General features: G+C 42.7%; 1 protein-coding gene and 1 non-coding gene across 2 annotated transcripts in view; one reads left to right on the forward strand and one right to left on the reverse strand.

Moving 5' to 3' along the window:
* The window catches only part of LOC140388398 (FYVE, RhoGEF and PH domain-containing protein 3-like), a 427,056-nt gene that overhangs the window by 111,467 nt on the left and 297,570 nt on the right, over positions 1 to 18,019 (forward strand). The gene's annotated exons all lie outside the window — the stretch shown is intronic.
* LOC140388709 (U2 spliceosomal RNA) lies at positions 11,533 to 11,725 on the reverse strand. Its single transcript, XR_011934264.1, has one exon. It is a non-coding gene; the product is annotated as a U2 spliceosomal RNA (small nuclear RNA).

Below are 18,019 nucleotides of genomic sequence, written 5' to 3' on the forward strand. Positions count from 1 at the left end.
CATGTCAAGTTCATCTGGATTCCTAATGTGCAATTTATTTTGGATTGTACAAATTTGTCCTTACTTCATTTGGAAACGGAAAAGAGTGAGAACATGAGCACATTTCAGTGATACAACCAGGAAGTCATCTTGACAGTTTATTTTCCTTAGCCATAAATTTATTTTCTGTTTTCACTCTTAAGGATTGCATGAGATTCAACCCACTGGGAAATCAAGACTCACTCCTTTTAAGCCCCGACCCGTCATATTCATCAACTTGACACTAAATCTGCAAGGTCAACCTTGAAATTGTATTTGGTTTATTCGAAGAGCTCCAAGTTGCTTAAATATTGTGGCAAATTCGCTCAGAGCTCTGTCCAGTTACTTGAGCATTAAACAGGAAGACCATTTTGACAGTATTACTTAAACTTCTGGTTATGTCAAATTACACCTATTCAAATGAATACATTTTATGAATAGTGTGTTTATTTTCAATTCTTTATGAAAATGAATCCCTCTGAATGGGTGAAGATCAGAACCATTAAAGAATTTTAAAAATTTGTTTATTGCTTATTAACTTCGCTGAAGTTAAACTTTTCCAAAAATTGATACATATTTTGGACTGATAATTAATACCTGGGAGTTTTCTCTTTTTCTAAAAGAAAGGTAACCACTTTTTCTTGTTCCAAGACATGCAAATCAAGTCTTTTCAGATTACTAATGCCTTGTGCAGTGTGGGAAAGCTTGTGACTTGGAGACAAGAGAAGCAGAACTGTTTCACTGTTAAATTTTTAAAAAGGGAATATATATATTTATATTCAGCAGTGTAAACTTTATTGGCAGTAATATTGTTCAAAAGGATGGGAAAGGTGCTGTTTGGAGGAATAATCATTTTGTTCGCACATACTTGAATAAAGCACGGCTGCCTGCCTTTACAGTACATCTCTGTTTGTCTGCACTAGCCCCCCTTGTTGCAGCCGTCATTTGTTGCCATGGTAACAGTTGGAAGGCATTATGTAGGCAGAAAACTACTTTTCCTTTTTCATCATGGAGGCAGGCATTGTTAAGAATTCAATGTATGCCCACAGCGGTGAATGGATCTGAAAGAAAGCAGCAGAACAAGGATTGGTTGGACTATTGTATTATTTGGAGGCCCTAAAAGAGGAAAGCCCAGGCAAACCCCGGTGCTGATCCATTACCTACAAAATGTTTTATTAGCGAATCCACAGCTTGATTTATCAACTGCTTGCTACCGGCTTCCAGGTTTTTCCATTGCTATGATGGGGGTTACTCTGATTTGAAAGGGCCTCAGGATGCACACTGGCAGATGGCTGGCTGGGCTTAGCTGGTGAGTTGTTGGTATCGCACTTAAACCTGTAGCAAATCTACCTCCTAAGAGGGGTGGCCAAGATTGTGTAGTCTGTGGGTTAGTTCTAAAATGGTGCCTTCACAAATGCCATTTTATCTGCATTTCCTTTAACATCTCTGTGCACTCTGTGTGCAATGGTTGACAAATGTTTGCGGAGCTTTCAGTTTGATAAAGCATGTTTTGTCTTTTATTCTGTTGTCCGAAGTATTGCCAGTTAAGAATTGGTTCAAGAATGTTTTTCTCTGCCAAAGGCAAATACAGATTCAACAGAAATCTTTTGATCATTTTGATATGTTGTGAAGAAATTTCTATTTGACAGAAAGCATGTACTTGAAATGCAAAATCATTCTGAATTTGTGAAAAATGCAAACAGCAGTCGTCACGAAAACTGCTGCAGAATAATGCAGCGTATTCATAACTAATTGGTTACAAGGTGTGCTCCGTTTTGGGGTATTTTGTGATGAAGCTATCCTGATTCTCTCTCTACATACTCCAGTATGGAGTCACGATAACAACAGGGGTGCCAGCTACAATAGCCTTTGACACATTGCTTTACATTTGATGTACTGCTAGCATAGTGACCGACCTTTGACAACCTCAAGTTATCATATGTGAAATGGGCTTACTCAGCTTGTAGCTAATGCATGCTTTCACTTGGGGCCAGCAGCTGTGCCTGCCGATGATTTAAAAATGAATTCTTATTGCTAAATTTTATTTATTGTGACCTTGATCCTCCAGAAGACTTCAAAGGGAAATATTTTGAACATATTGCTTATGAAGATATTAAAATATGTCGGAGAATTGTTAGATAATTGAATAGCGCTGCCTGTGCTGCTTTCATTTTTGGATATGGTTCAGATACCAATAAATAAATGAAAAGAATCAAACACTCCCTGGCATAGATGTCAAAATATCTTCAATCAGCTCACACTGTTTTTCATTTTAGCCCAGAAAGAAAGTGCTGCTAATTTAAGCTTTGGTATCCAATTATCCCGTCTCAAATTATTTGTAAAGAAGCAAGGATTTACACATATATAAAATCAACAGAATTTGATGGCCTTTTCTTACAAAATGATTTTAGTTGCACATGGAATGGAAGTTCAGACTTAATATAATGAACCAGGCAGTAACCTATTGATGAAACAAATTATTTAAAGTGTTTCCTAAAGTAAATTAAGACTGGTTGGTAGTTGAATGTTTTTCCATACAGAGCAAAATCAGATTGAACATTATATGGACATCATGTGCTTCGCTCCTGGTGTGCTGCAGAATATTAGAGCATTTTATATGAGCCAGAATTTGAAGTCAAGTTTAAAAAGGCGAATGTTGTTCCCCATTATTTTTGCTAAATTATACAGCAAATTTAGGCAGGAAGGAGAAATGCCGTTAAACGCAATTTAGTGTTGCTCTACCATTGGATTTGCAAAATCCGCATCATCATCTTGGCTTCCCTGTTATGTTTTGGAACCTGCTGTAAAAGCCCATTATCATTGCTTCAAAGTTTAGGAATGCTGCTACAAGCATAAATATCCATTTAACAACATGACTGCTAATTGTTACCAATTAAGCCTTGTGGCACAGAAAATTAACTATTCTCATTTTTTAAATTTTCAGTTTTAAAAGTTCTCGCATTTCCTTTGTATTTTTCCTGTTAAATTCCCACTTTCTCTTTCTTTTTGTACTGACTTGACCTTGAATTCATGCATGCCAATCCCCTTGGGGCCACACCCCCTCCCTTGAATTGACGATTGTCATGTTCAGGTGCCATAGCATTTGCACAAGAAAATTGTAAGATTGTGACTACTTTCTCACAATTAAAGAGGAGCTTCAGTTATGGATCTTTGAAGTAATGGCTTAAATGTAGACATGATTTTTCTTATTTTCATCATTATTTGGAATTGCAGGCAGGCCTGGGAGAAAATTACTTGTTAACCTTCTGATTGGCAGAGAAGCCAGAAGATAGTTTTTAAGTTGCCATGTGTTTGGATTACGAGGGAAATTCCTGTGAGGTCACATGTAAAATAGAGCAACAAATGGGGTCTGGCTAAGCAGGCCGTGGAGAGTTCAGCCACGAGATGGATTGCACTTGCAATACGTGTGTCATTGGCATGGAGACTCAAAGCTTTATTGGTTTAGTCAGGATCTGTGGAGGCCGATATGTCGAATGTCCAGACTGTGGGCCATACTGCGAGGATCCAGACCAGAAAACTAGCCTGATTTCCCCCCTCCTAATGAAAGGGCAAATTTTAAAAAAGGAGATCCTTTTTGATAAATGTTTTCAATTAAGGAGCAATTTAGCATGGCAAATTCGCCATGCATATCTTTGGGTTGTGGGGGTGAGACCCGCACAGACACGGGGAGAATGTGCAAACTCCACATGGGCAGTGACCCAGGGCTGGGATTGAACCCGGTCCTTGGCACCGTGAGGCAGCAGTGCTAACCACTGCGCCACCGTGCCACCCCAGAAAGGAAAGCGATCCAAAACAAATTAATCTCCTCCTTAGAGGGCTGTTGACGGCATAGTCGAGGCAAGACTTGGACAAACTTCCAAAATGAAGTTTGAGATTATAGCTCACATGGGAAGGTGGGTACCAGAGATGCACTCCATAGTGTATATGCTCACTTGTCCCACAGATTCCACAGCAATGTGTCATATCACCTTCATAACCACATGTTGTAGTTGAGTTTCCCTGTCGTCTTCAATGATTTGTGCAAATAAATGGATCAGTAACTGTGTAGTGCTGTACCAAGTAGAGTTAAAGTTAACACTGTGTCTGGAACATTGGTATACTTTTTTAAACTATTGTACACAGATTGAAACTGCTATAGGAATATGGAAAAATGAGTAGGTCATTCAGCCCCTCAAGCGTATTCTGTCATTTATTTTAGATCGTGGCGGGTTCCATAAACTTGTCTTTTTGTGGTGATTGCCCCTTTAAGGGCTACACAGCAGAGTATAGGTCATAAGAACATAAGAACTAGGAGCAGGAGTAGGCCACCTGGCCCCTTGAGCCTGCTCCACCATTCAATGAGATCATGGCTGATCTTTTGTGGACTCAGCTCCACTTTCCGGCCCGAACACCATAACCCTTAATCCCTTTATTCTTCAAAAAACTATCCATTTTTATCTTAAAAACATTTAATGAAGGAGCCTCTACAGCTTCACTGGGCAAGGAATTCCATAGATTCACAACCCTTTGGGTGAAGAAGTTCCTCCTAAACTCAGTCCTAAATCTCCTTCCCCTCATTTTGAGGCTATGCCCCCTAGTTCTGCTTTCACCCGCCAGTGGAAACAACCTGCCCGCATCTATCCTATCTATTCCCTTCATAATCCCATATGTTTCTATAAGATCCCCCCCTCATCCTTCTAAATTCCAACGAGTACAGTCCCAGTCTACTCAACCTCTCCTCGTAATCCAACCCCTTCAGCTCTGGGATTAACCTAGTGAATCTCCTCTGCACACCCTCCAGTGCCAGTACGTCCTTTCTCAAGTAAGGAGACCCAATCTGAACACAATACTCCAGGTGTGGCCTCACTAACACCTTATACAATTGCAGTCATCTGGCTTGTGGAGACCAATTGGGACTCTGTGGGTAATCACCCCAGGAGGTGGAGTTCCCTCTTAGGCAGGAGATATGTAGGGAGCTAGATGTAGCCATGAGGCTGCTGTTTTCTTATGAATAAATCCTTTTTGTATTCACAAATGAAGTCTGGGAAAGTGCATCATTATACCTGGCGATGAAGATAATGTTATCATGACACTGCCTCTGGCCTGATACCTGTGAGTATCCTGTTTTAATCGAAGTCTTTAAAAAAACGCTCACCAGAAAGCCTCTCTTTGGACAGATAGACCCATTTGAGATTTTGCCACAGCTTGACTAATGTAGAATCAGAAAAGATGGACAGTCACAAGAAGTGTGATCAACGGAGAGAATACAGCAAAACCCCTGGGTCAGAATCCACAAGAAGGGTGAGCAAAATGCCGAAACATACTTCCACTTCCCTTGTAGACTAGGATGTGGTCCGGGAACTCAGTGCATTGCAGAAAAAACCTGAACTGTCTGGCAGAAGTGGCTCAGAAAGACGACTTTGAGACATAAAATAAGAGAAAATAACCCTGCAAACAAGAGCTGTGGCTTTAAGTTTCAAAAAAAGAATTGCTGCTGTTCAGAAGAAACAGAAGCACTGTCTTGAATATTTTTACCACATTGGCTACTCTCCAGTCTTCCGGCACCTCTCCTGTGGCCAGAGAGGAAATTATTGCCAGCGTCCCTGCTATTTCCTCCCTTGCCTCATTCAACAGCCTGGGATACATTTCATCTGGTGCTGAGATTTGTCTCTTTCTAAGACCACTCCGAACCTCCTCTCCATTTATGTATTTCTTTTTAATTTTATTACAGTCCTTCTCCCTGATTTCTATACCCACATTGTCCCTCTTCCGAGTGAACACCGACACAAAGTATTAATTTAGAATCCTACCTACATCCTCCAGCTCCACGAAAATTACCACTGTGGTCCTTAATGGGCCCTACTCTTTCCCTTAATGTACTTGTGAAACAACTTAGGATTTTCCTTTATTTTACCTGCCAGCATTCTTTCACGTCTCCTTTTTGCCTTCCTCATTTCCTTTTTAAGTTCCCTTTTGCACATTCTATGCGCCTCTTGGGCTTCTGTTGTTTTGAGCCCTTGATATTTGCTATAAGCCTCCCTTTTTCTCCTTATCCATTGCTGTATATCCCTCGATATCCAGGGTTCACTGGATTTGTTGGTCCCACCCTTTTTCTTGACTGGAACATGATGGCTCGATACTCTCCCTATTTCCTTCCTGAATGAGTCCCATTGTTCTTTTACAGATTTGTCTAAAAGCAACTGCTCCCAGTCCACTCTGGCCAATCATATCTAATCTTATTAAAATCAACCTCCCCCAGTTTAGAACTTTGATCTTAGGCCCATCCTTGCGCTTTTCCATACGATCTTTAATCTAATGGAAACCACTCCCTCTGGCTTTAAATTACCCCCTGGGTGCATTTTAAGAATTCCATTCCTTCTAAACGTTTCACACACCAACTACCCCAGTTAATGTTGGTGAAGTTGAAATCACCCACAATCACTACCCCATTACTTTTACACTTCTCTGAAGTTTGCCTACGTATCTGCTTTTCTATTTCTCTTGGACCATTTGGGGGTCTATAGAACACTCCCAGCAATGTGATTGGTTTTTAGGTTGTACTCATGTGGCTTTAGTTGAAGAGCCTTCTAAGATGTCATCCTTCCTTGCTGCTGTAATGATTCCCTGATCAAAGTTGTGACACCCCTCCTCTTTTACGCCCTTCCCAATCCCAGCTGAAGATCCTGTATCCTGGAATATTGAGCTGCCAATGCCGTTTTGGCCTTCATGGAGAAATGATCTCTGATATCATCCTTGAATTATCTAGCTCCAATTTTAAGATTATACCTTCTTGATCTGGGCTCTCTTCCTCCCCCCCCCCCCCCCCCCCACCACCACCACCACCACCACCAGAGGTAATGTGCAACATGAAGAGAAACATATTTGATCATACAACACTCAATTCTCCTTGTAAGGGAATAAAAGCCTAGTCTTCGCAGCTTGTCCACATAATTTAAGACATTACGTCAGTCTGGTAAATCTGTAAGGCCGGTTTATTCTTCCTGAGTTGCAATGACCAGACTGAATGTAATAGTTCAGATGAGGAATAACCGGAGCTTTGTGCAGTTGTAACATAACCTTCCAGTCCTCTTGAATTGTTCAACATTCTTTTGTCGTATTTAATTATTGTTTGCACCTGCCCACTAAACTTTTCGTAATTTCATTCTTGGATCGCTCAACCTCTGCTTCTTCAAAGTTCCTAACTTCTGAGAGCAGAACATTTTTCTAAATGCTGTCATTCCGTGAGGCAAATCCCTTATAGATAATCAGATCCTGAGATTAAAAGGATTTCACCAGTAAATAAAAGTATAATGAGGCGACTTTTGGCAAACACTGGCTGCTGTTTGTTTCCCTGTAAACTGACCAGTTGGCTTGCATGACTACAGGAAAAGCACTTCAACAGGAATTAATTGGTTCTGAGGAGCATTGGTACATCCGAAGGGCATGCTAAGTCATGATATAAATGCAGCAACAATTTGCATTTCTTTAGTGCCTTTAACATAATAGATGTAGACAGGTGGCAAATTGTATAGACTGTAATGCTTGAGTTTTTTTTATCTTGTCCAATTTCCTTGCCATCTTTCGGGAGGAAAATAGGACGTACATTATGTGGCATCTCCACACACCCTCAGGATATCATATTTTTAGCAAACAAATGGATTACCTTTTGAAGTGTTGTAATTATTATGTAGGTAAACATAACAGTTAATTTGCAAACAGGTTGCACAAAAAGCAATGAATGATCAGAAATAGTTTGGTGGTGATCAGAGTTATGACCAGGACACTGGGAGACCTCCTAGTTCCTTTTTCAGCCGTGTCGTAGGATTTTTTTTTTTTTACACCACCAGAGTTGGGCATTGGTTTAACATCTCTGAAGATGGCTCCTCTGGAAAAGCAGCACTCCCTTTGCTGGCCTGAATTACATGCTCAAGTCTGTAATGGAATTTCAGCCCACAACCTTTTTGGGTTGGTGACACAATTGCCACCAAATAAGCCATGTTGCCACCAGCAGCTCCGAAATGTCAGTCTCGCCCTCCTGCATTTAAAGCTGTGTACCAGTCTGCTGGATTCAGCCATAGGAAAGCGCAGAATGATTACTTTACAGAAACTGTGACTCCCTTAATCCAATGAAATATCCCTGGTTCTCAAAATGTGAGGCATTTGTAATTTGGAATGCAGTTGCTGCAAGGAGACTTGGCTATTTGCTGGCTGCTGTTTTCCTGTAATACAAAAACAACTTCAATTTCAGAGGAAACGAGAGATTGGTGCGAGTGACGTGTGATTATTCAACTTTCCTTTCTTTAATGTGGGCTTATTTTAATAAGTAATTGAGGATGTGGGTAGAATATATCCTTCGAGTTCTTGGAGTATTAGTCTGAATCTAATGGGTCATTATGATGTTGATTCACTTTTAAACGTATCTCTGCACATCTGTTTCATCCTTCCAGTTAACTCGTCCTATTTTTTTCTGTAGTCTGATGGAGTAAGGAACCAATGGCACTCTGTCAGTCTTAAGTAATTTTGAGTGCCAATCAGCTCTGAGATATTTATAGCAATCTAAGACTTGACCAACAAAAAATGGATAGACAAACCACAGTTTCTTTAAAAAAAATACCTTTAGAATTTAGATTTATTTTATTGAGATCACTTTAAGTACACAGAACACTATAAGATGGTCCAGCTCAGTTATAGATTGTCACATTTTTAACTTTGATCCTCAGCAACCAGTTTTGGGTATTGTACAAAACTATTGATTTGTGTATCGTAACATAGGAACATAGAAAATAGGAGCATGAGTAGGCCATTCGGCCTTTCGAGCCTGCTCTGCCATTCAATATGATCATAGCTGATCCTCTATCTCAACACCATACTCCCGACAATCCCAGTACCCCTTGACACCTTTAGAGCATTGAAATCTATCTGTTTCCTTATTAAATATATTCAGTGGTGAAGAATTCCACAGGTTCACTACCCTCTTAAGTGAAGACCTTTCTCCTCATCTCTGTCCTAAATGGTCTACCCCGTATCTGAGACTGTGACCCTTGTTCTAGACACCTTAGCCAGAGCAAATAAGATCTCTGCATCATCTGTTCAGCTCTATCAGAATTTTATACTTTTCAGTGAGATTTCTTGTCCTAAATTCCAGTGGATACCGGCCCTGTCAACCAAATCTCTCTTCATAAATGAATCCTGCCATACAAGAATCTGTCTGGTGGACCTTCGCTACACTCCCTCTTTGGCAAGTATACCCTTTCCTAGATAAGGAGACCAAAACTGCACACAATACTCCAGGTGTGGTCTCACCAAGGCCCTGTACAGCTGCAGTAAGACATTCTTGCTCCTGCATTCAAATCCTCTTGCAATGAAGGCCAACATAACCATTTGTCGTCTTAACTGCTTGCTCTAGCTACATGCTTGCTTTCAGTGACTAGTGTGCAAGGACACTCGGGTTGCTTTGTAGGTCAACATTTCCCAGTCTATCACCATTTAAATAATACTCTGCCATTCTGTTTCTCCATCCAAAGTGGATAACTTCCACTGTGTCCGAAATGTATTTTCCCACTTATTCAACTTGTCTAAATCATCTTGAAGCCTCCTAACATCCTCCTCACCATTCACATTCACAAGTTTTGTGTCATCAGCAAACTCAGAAATATTACATTTGATTCCCTCATCTAAATCATTGATGCTACAGCCTTCCGGCCTTAACATCGAATTCAATAACTTCAGATGATCAGCTCTACCCCACCTCGACTCATTTGTTTTCATTTCATTTTAACTGTCTTTTACCATTTCTTTCTTCCTTAATATACATTCAATTTCCACCCCCCCCCCCCCCAATTTTATCCACCTTTCCTTCACCCCTCTCTTTGCTTCCCCCTTCCCCTCCCCCCACACCCACAGTTCATCCTCTGATGTTAGTTTCCCTGCTGTTTGACCTTTCACATCTTTTGTCCTGTCTGGGGACTGCCATTAGCACTCTTTCCCTTGGTTTCTGTGGCCATTAGCACCCGGTTTCCCTGGGTTTCTGTGGCTATGACTCATCTTTCATTCTCACTCTACAGTATAAATATTTCCCACTTTCTCTGCCTGTTAGATTTGACGAAGAGTCATCGGACTCGAAACGTTAGCTCTTTTCTTTCCCTACAGATGCTGCCAGACTTGCTGAGATTTTCCAGCATTTTCTCTTTTGTTTCAGATTCCAGCATCCACAGTAATTTGCTTTTATCTTTTGGAACCCAGAGGTTGGGCAAGAGATAGATCTGACTCTGGGGGCTTTGTTACAACACACCATTGCTCTTCCCTCATTTCATGTTTATGTTACTGATTTAGCTTTTTATCTGCATTGCATATTACCTGACTGCAACATTGCATTAAATCACTTGAGTTAGGTTGGTAGGAAACCATTCTGAAGTACAATACTGCAAATTATGACGCGTCATTTTGAGGAGAAGGCGGTATTGAGTTTGCTTGTCGATTTCAGGAATATATGCATACTAGCTTGTTCGTGTTTCCTTGAAATATATTACTTTTGTTTAGAGGGACTCGAGACTGTGATGTGATGTTCCTTGTTTGAAAGTTACTGGGTTTCTTTTATTTGGCTGGAGCAGGCTTGGAGGGCCGAAGGGACTGTTCCTGTGCTGTATTGTTCTTTGTTCTTTCTTTATCCCTGTCTGTCAGATTATTGCTGAATCTGAAAGCCTTCTGCAAAAGCTGTTGTCAGCTCACAGCTTCCAGAAACTAAACTGAAACTACTGTCTGCTGCATCCCTGGCTCGTCCCATTACTTAGCATCTTTATCCCATTCAAATCCCACTACGTACTTAAGTTTAAACACAATATCTCTAATTATCTACTCCTCAGAAATCATAACAATAATCCATTAGACTTCTCCTTGTAAGCATAAGCATGGCTTGAAAGAATGATGATCTCACTTTTACAACATCTTCATTTCATCTTTTATACCAGGATTGTAAAAAATATTACTGCAGCAGATATATACACACCCTAACCAGGCTGTAAAAACATTTATGTAACAAATGCATATAATACAGACACATATATATATAATATACCCACCAGTTTCTTACACTTATCACAATATTTATTGAAACGCTAATCATGCAAGACTTTTTATTTTATTGCGCTAAACAATAATTTTGTCAGGTTGATTTCAAAAATGTTCCTATTCTGATATTATTTCATGGAGCTTTATAGAATATTGCTTGTGAAAAATATATTTTTAGCATATGTTGAGCAAAAGGTTGAAACTATTAGTCTGATGTTATAGCTTCCTCCTTTAGTGTGTGAATCCCTTCACTTCTGACACACATCTAGAATTCCAAAACCTCCATAACTAATAGGAACAGTCTGAATCTGTCTATTCTGTCCCATTCTTTTGTAATTTTAAATGCTTCCACATTACTCGATGATCTGTGTTCTAATGAAGAAAGGCCCATTTGCAATTATTTTCAATGTTTTCTGTTCCTTACTGTCTCTTTTTTAAAAAAAAATTTTCCTTTTCTGAGTTACCAAGCCAGGGCTCAGAGTGTGGGTCAGGGGCGAACCCCTAATCCAGCTCCTCGCCTGCTCCAAAAAACTAATTCAAATTGAATCTAATTCATGGTCCCCACAAGAGAGACATACCAGATCTGAACCAAAGGCTCAATCAAAGACACTTGATCTTAGCCAAAAGGCCGAGAAGCGATACTGTCTCTTGTTTTTAATGCATCCATGGTTTGTCCATCTTGACGTTGTTTCTGTTGAATACCATCACAGAGCGACTTAATTACATTTTCCTTTGGTCTGAACTCTATCCCAGACTATCCTCAATGTTCTCTTTTGAACACTGAATTTCCTGTTTTGGCCTCCACCTCTTTGGAATTGTTTGCCCCACACCTAAGGAAATGATATAAATTTCTCCACTTCATGCTGACATCTCTTCATTGTATTGAGGGTTTGCAGGAGATTCTTGTGTATTCCTGTTTGTTCGTAAGTGATGTATTGATGGTGTCATTGACTGTTTGCGCAGGCAAATGGGCAGTCTATCTTTATAGCTTGTTGAGTAAACATCTTTTCAATAAAGCTCTTGTTTGTTTGTACATTTTGTGGTCTGCAAGCCTATCTTTTAAAAATACCACAAAGAAAACTGAATGAGGTAAGAACAATGCTGGCAGACTCCCAGAGAAAATAAAAATATAGAAAAATAGTCTACCTGTGTGCAGACATCCAAAAAGGGTTAAGGAGCTAGACCTTAGCAAAACTGGCGACCGAAGGGTGCTATAATTTGGTAGCAGGCATTGAAGAACTGAAGTTTGATCGTTGATTTTGAGAAACAACATCAAAAAGAAGCTTGCCACGTGCTCTGCCTGGAAAGATCTGGAGTAGTACAGGGAGCACCGTGAGTAGCAAGTACCCTGCAATAATAGATTAGAGCAGGGGTGTTCGAAAACCCGGTAGAAAGCAGGCGATCTCAGGGGTACCTTCTTTAAATAAAGAAGTGAGATCATGCTGAAAGATTTTGTGTCGCATCATACATGCGCAAGCCCTTTCCATAGTAAAAATGGCAGAATGTTTGGTGCTGTGGGGCCGTATCATGAGAACAGAGTGGTAGCGCTCATATACTGAAAGATTCAATTATTTTGTCCAAGCAAATAAAATTGCGGCAAATATTGTAATTCCAACTTTCCTGAGTACAATGGGGGGGGGGTGGGGGGGGGGGGGGGGGGGGGGGGGGGGGGAGGAGGAGGATGGCGAGGAACCTCCAACCTCCTGCAAAGTGTGGTGCTGCAAGAAAAAACAGGCTCTCAAACCTATGATGAGATTGTGGAGATACTATAGGGCCATTTCTCACATAAGCCCAACAATCAAGTTCATGCACCAAAACCCATAAAATGTCAGCTGAGACCCGAACACGACACCGGTTCGAAATTGGCACCAGTGTGAAAAAACTGGGCTCGCAGCAGCTGACTGCTGAACCAAAGAATCAAAATGCAGAAATTGTGGTTAAAAAGGGGCAGATCGACCATGTGTGTTGGAGAAAGAAACAACACGTTCCGAGCAAGAGCTATATATAAAAAAAACAAGTGTATCAAATGGAAAACTGAATAGAGGGAAAATGATCCATGGTCACAGTAAGGTGACGAATTGTCATTGAACATATTGGCCATTGTGGGCGCAACAAACCCTCACTGTGTCATTCCTTTACTGGAAGGAGAACCGGTGAAAATGGAGGTTGGACTTCCGGTGACGGCGGGCGGGAGGCAGCCGCACAATGGAGGGCTCCCGTTCGGGAACGGCATTTTCGGGGCTTTAAGCCCGGTCCCAGGGTCTGCGGAGGCGGCAGAAGCAGGGAGAAGGCACGGAGGAGGCACAGTGAAGACACAGGAGGAAAAAAAGAACAAAGAAAAATGTCGAGGGCGAGCAAGAAAACGGCCGAAAAAAAAACAGCTGGATGTCCGTCGGGGAGTGGAAAGGTCAGTGCGGGGTCACGAGGATAAATGGAGGCTGGGGCACCAGGGAAGGCCGCACTGCTTACGGCTGAAGAAATAACTAAGGTGATGGCTGCGGAATTTGAAAAGCAGTTGGCCCAGATTACGAAATGCATGGAGACGGTGAGGAAGGAGATGAGGGAGGTTTTGAGTGTGCTTGTGGAGGAGGCGGTTTCCCCGGTGAGGACGGAGGTGGCGAGCGCAGTGGCGGAGGTGCGAGAGCAAGGGGAGGCACTAAAGGAAGTGGAGGAGACGTTATTGCAGCATGGCGATCAACTTGCCTCGATGGGGAAAGAGATGCGGAAGGTGATGGATACTAACAAGGATCTGTGAGGAAAAATGGAAGACCTGGAAAACAGATCCAGGCGACAGAATTTGAGGATTGTGGGGCTGCCCGAAGGAGTTGAAGGACCGAGGCCGATTGAGTATTTTGCCGCGATGCTGGCAAAACTATTGAGGGAGGGGGAGGATCCCTCCCGCTATGAACTGGATCGGGCTCATCGGTCGTGGAGGCCTGTACCAAAGGCGAGTGAACCGCCAAGGGCAGTGACTCTGTGCTCCCGTAAGTACAGGGTGAAGGAGAAGGTCCTGAGCTGGGCCAAGCAGAAGCGGGTGGTGCAGTGGGCTGGACCTGGTATACGTGTATACCAGGACTTTACGGTGAAGCTGGAAAGGAGGCAGGCTGCCTTCAACCGGGTGAAGAGGGCACTGTACATTAGCAAGGTGCGGTGCAGCATTGTATATCCAGCGAAGCTGAGGGTGACTTACAAGCTCAGGGACTTTTATTTTGGAACGGCGGAAGCAGCGGAGGAGTTTGCGAAAGCAGAAGGACTGTGGCAGAACTGACAAATTGAGGAATGGCCATGTGCCGATGTAACCTCATGACTATTCTTTTTTGTATCACTGCGCGCGGGTGTAGCAATCAAAGGAGCCAATGTGGTATATATTTGGACAAGGGATGGGACTTTCACTCGAAATGAGGGTTCTTTGGGGTGTAGGTGGATATGCGGGGTTTGTGTGCTAAAAGGGGATCTTTGGGCTTTCCTAGGGCCGGGCAAGTGGGAAAGGGACCCTGGCGGGGGCCTCCACGCTGGACGGCTTAAGCCGGCCAGTGAACGGGAGTGAGGTGGGGGGAGGGGCTGCGGCCATCGGAGCCTGGCCGAACAGGGTCCGAGTGATCTAGCCGTGGTGGAAAGTTGGGGGGAAGGAACCGAGGTTGGGAGGAGGAGTTTTACAAGAGGCAGTGGACGGGAGGAGCTGGAGACCTGGGGGGGGGGGGAGCTGTGTAAGATTAAGGGTGACTACGGGTAATCCCTGATTCCTTTTTGTCATTTGTTTATGTAGAGGTTTGGGGGTTGGTGGGTAGATGGGATCGTTGTTATTGTGGGTACTGACATATCTTGCTGATTATTGTTTATTGTCGATGGATGTAAATGTGGGAGAAAATGTGAAAAAGGAGGAGAATAAAATGTTTTTTTTAAAATGGAGGTTGACACCGGCACAACATTTTCATTGGTTCCAAAAACTGTTTACCAAGAGCAACTACAACATATCGCCTTGAAACCCTCAAATATAATACTTAAAACCTAAATCAGGGAATTAATGCCATTGAGGGGCCGCATCGTTGCAAATGTACAGCTAAACTGACAGACCGCAGACTTGTCCCTGCATGTCGTTTATAGGTAACTACCCAGCCCTAATGAGGAGAGCCTGGCTGGAGAAAATCAAGCTAAACTGGGCAGAGGTGAATCTTATGTTGGAGCCCGAAGTAGGTTGACTGAAGATTTTAAAGAAACATGTCGTCGTCTTTAATGGAGAGCTGGAAAGCATGAAAGAGATCTCAGTCAAGCTAATGTTTAAGGACGAAAGCCAAACAAAATTGTTAAAGGCTATGTCAGTGCTGTATGCCATCCAGCCTACAGTCGAGGCAGAATTAGAGAGGCTGGTCATGACGGGTGTCTTTGACCCTGTGATGAATACAGATGGTTTAGTATGCATATATGGTGATTTTAAAGTCACTATCAATCTGATACTGTGTGCAGTGCAGTAGCCTCTACCTTTATTTATGATTTATTTACTGGGTTGGATGGAGGCCAGCATTTTAGTGAAGTTGATCTTAATCAAGCTTATCTCCAGATAAATGTAGTCAGATTCCCAACAAGATTTGACAATCATGCCACAAGGGCTATTAAAATATAAAAGACTTCAGTTTAGCATCGCATCCGCACCTGTGTTGTTCCAACGTGCCATGGTGCCAAGGATCAATTTCTAAGCAGACTAGGAGTCCAGAGCTGCTTAGACCAGTGTTTTTCAAGCCTTTTTGCCGGGAACCCATTTTTACCAACCGGCCATCCTTTGGGACCCATACCGGCTGATCTTTGCGGCCCACGTCGGCCAACTTTTGTGACCCACGCTGCCTGAACTTCGTGACTGACTTTTTTGCTTACCTTCAACAGGTGAGCCTGCTTTATTATTCACTGTTACATTTCTGCAAAGGGCTTCAGCTGATAATTTAAGTTTTTGCTGCATCCTTTGAAAACAAATCAAGAGGTTTGTCCTCAAACTCATCATGCTTAGTCTTGAAATGCTTTTTGAAGTTTTGATTTCATCTTTCATTTGCCAATACTTCCCTGCACATAACACACATGGGCTTTGCATCCTGATTTGCAATGGCACAGTTAATAAAGTAAGAAGTCTTACAACACCAGGTTAAAGTTGAACAGGTTTGTTTCGAATCACTAGCTTTCGGAGCACAGCTCCTTCCTCAGGTGAATTGGTAAAGATTACCAAGAGATAGCCACTTCTGTGGTCGCAAATGACACTCCAGGATAGTATGTTGCTTCCCTGGTGCTAGAGTCATGGATGTCTCGGAGCGGTTACAGGACATTCTGGAGGGAGAGGGTGAACAGCCAGTGGTCGTGGTACACATCAATACCAACAACATAGGTATTGAAAAAAGGATGAGGTCCTAAAAGCAGAATATAGGGTGTTAGCAAGAAAGTTGAGAAGTTGGACCTCTAAGGTATTGATCTCAAGATTGCTGCCAGTGTCAGAGTAAAAAAGCAGGATATATCGGATGAATACATGCCTGAAGGGATGGTGTGAGGGGAAGGGTTTCAGATTCCAGGGAGATTAGGACCGGTTCTAGGGGAGGTGTGACCTGTACAAATTGGACAGGTTACACCTGGGCAGGACCGGGACTGATGTCCTTGTGTGGGGGGTGGAGGTGGTACTTGCTAGAGCGGTTGAGGAGGGTTTAGACTAGTATGGCAGGGGGTTGAGGAGGATTTAGACTAGTAGGGCAGGGAGAAGCTATGTAAGGATTTAGTGCAGGGGAAATCAAGAACCAAAGAAAAAGACAGCAAGGAGAATAGGAAAAGTGATAGGCAGAGAAATCAAGGGCCTGTATCAGATAATGATGCTGTTTAAAAAAAATTTTTTTTTTAAATAGTCGGGACTGAACAAAGAATGTTAAAAGGACTAGCCAAGGTTTTGTACCTGAACACATGAAGCATTCAGAATAAAATGGCTGAATTAGTTGTGCAGATAGATGTAATGTGATATAGGTGGGACTATGGAGATATGGCTCCAAGGTGGCCAAGGATGGGAACTAAACATTTTTAAAAATATATATATATTTATTAAAGTTTTTCAACAAAACAATTTTTTTCCCTTACAAACAATAACCCCCCCCCCCCATAACAAAATAACACAAAATCGCCCTGAGCAAGGTATATACATGGTAAGATGGTATATTTACATAGCTTTATACACTGGCTCTCGCCCATTCATGCCAGTATCCCCCACCCTCCATGTTATCCCCCGCTCCTCCGTCCCCTCAAGCAATCTCTCGTTCCCTCCCCCAGGGTTGCTGCTGCTGCTGACCGACCTTCCTCTAATGCTCCGCGAGGTAGTCTAGGAACAGTTGCCACCGTCTGTAGAACCCCTGCGCAGACCCCCTTAAGGCAAACTTAATCCTCACTGACTTTATGAACCCAGCCATGTCGTTTGTCCAGGCCTCCACGCTAGGGGGCTTCGCCTCCTTCCACATCAGCAAGATCCTTCGCCGGGATACCAGGGACGCAAAGGCCAGAATGCCGGCCTCTTTCGCCTCCTGCACTCCTGGCTCATCCACTACTCCAAATATTGCTAGCCCCCAGCTTGGCTTGACCCGGACTTTCACCACCTGAGATTTGCTCCCGCCACTCCTCTCCAGAACCCCTCCAGTGCCAGACATGTCCAGAACACGTGGACATGGTTCGCCGGGCTCCCTGAGCACCTTCCACATCTGTCCTCTACCCCAAAGAACCTACTCAACCTCGCCCCCGTCAGGTGCGCTCTGTGGACCACCTTAAATTGTATCAGGCTGAGCCTGGCACACGAGGAGGAGGAATTAACCCTACCTAGGGCATCAGCCCACAGGCCTTCCTCGATCTCCTCCCCCAGCTCCTCCTCCCATTTACCCTTCAACTCTTCTGCTAGCACTTCCCCCTCTTCTTTCATCTCTTGGTG

The sequence above is a fragment of the Scyliorhinus torazame genome, chromosome 13 (assembly GCF_047496885.1).
Source record: "Scyliorhinus torazame isolate Kashiwa2021f chromosome 13, sScyTor2.1, whole genome shotgun sequence".
NCBI classification, from domain to species: Eukaryota; Metazoa; Chordata; class Chondrichthyes; order Carcharhiniformes; family Scyliorhinidae; genus Scyliorhinus; species Scyliorhinus torazame.